This window comes from Elephantulus edwardii, unplaced genomic scaffold, assembly GCF_000299155.1.
Source record: "Elephantulus edwardii isolate Elephantulus edwardi_28Jun2011 unplaced genomic scaffold, EleEdw1.0 scaffold00375, whole genome shotgun sequence".
In the NCBI taxonomy this organism is placed as follows: Eukaryota; Metazoa; Chordata; class Mammalia; order Macroscelidea; family Macroscelididae; genus Elephantulus; species Elephantulus edwardii.
Window position 1 is genome coordinate 216,801 of NW_006400125.1, and position 914 is coordinate 217,714.

Sequence of the window (914 nt, forward strand, 5' to 3'; positions counted from 1 at the left end):
TGGTTGAACCCTTTCCAGGATGAATCTGTTTGTTTTCTTAGCAGTGCATGGTACCCTCAATATTCTTCTCCAGCACCGCAGCTAATTTGTTTGTGTTCATTTGTTTATGCCAAGAAATTTGGAAGACAGCTACCTGGTCATCTGACTGAAAGAGATGCATATTTCTTCCCATTCTCATAAAAGATAACCCAACAGAATGTGTAAATTATAAAAAAAAATCATAAATACTACATTCAAGTAAAATCTTACTGAATAGTACTTTTACAATGGCTAGACCAGTTACAACAGAATGCCAGAAATTCAAGTAGGATTCAGAAGAAGCTTGAGGTGAGAGAGATCATTGCTGATGTCAGATGGACCTTGATTGAGAATGGAGAATATAAGAAAGAGAATTATTGTATATTATTGATTATGTAAAGGTGTTTCACTTAGTGTATTATAAAAAAAAATTATGGATAATATTGATAAGAACAAAAATTCGAGAACACTTATTTGTGCTCGTGTGAAACTTACACATAGATTAAGAAGCTGTTGTCCATAGAGTATAAGGGAGCACACACAGTATAAAATCAGAAGAGATACATCAGGACTGTATCCTTTCTTCATGTCTCTTCAGCCTGTATTCTCACTACTTCATTCAAGATCCTGGAGTGTATGAACAAGAATGTAGTGTCTGACTGGAAGAAGATTCACCAACAACATAAATTATGGGATGGCACAATCTTGCTTCCTGAAAGGGAAGAGGACTTAAAATACTTGTTTCAGAAATTCAGACTACAGCTGTCAATATATATCATACATCAGTATTAAAGCAAAAATCCTCACCATTGGACCAATATTTAGGGCATTATTTTTATCGTAGGAGTATGCAATGAGGGTTGCAGAGTGGATTATATTTGGGGGTAGGGGGTGGG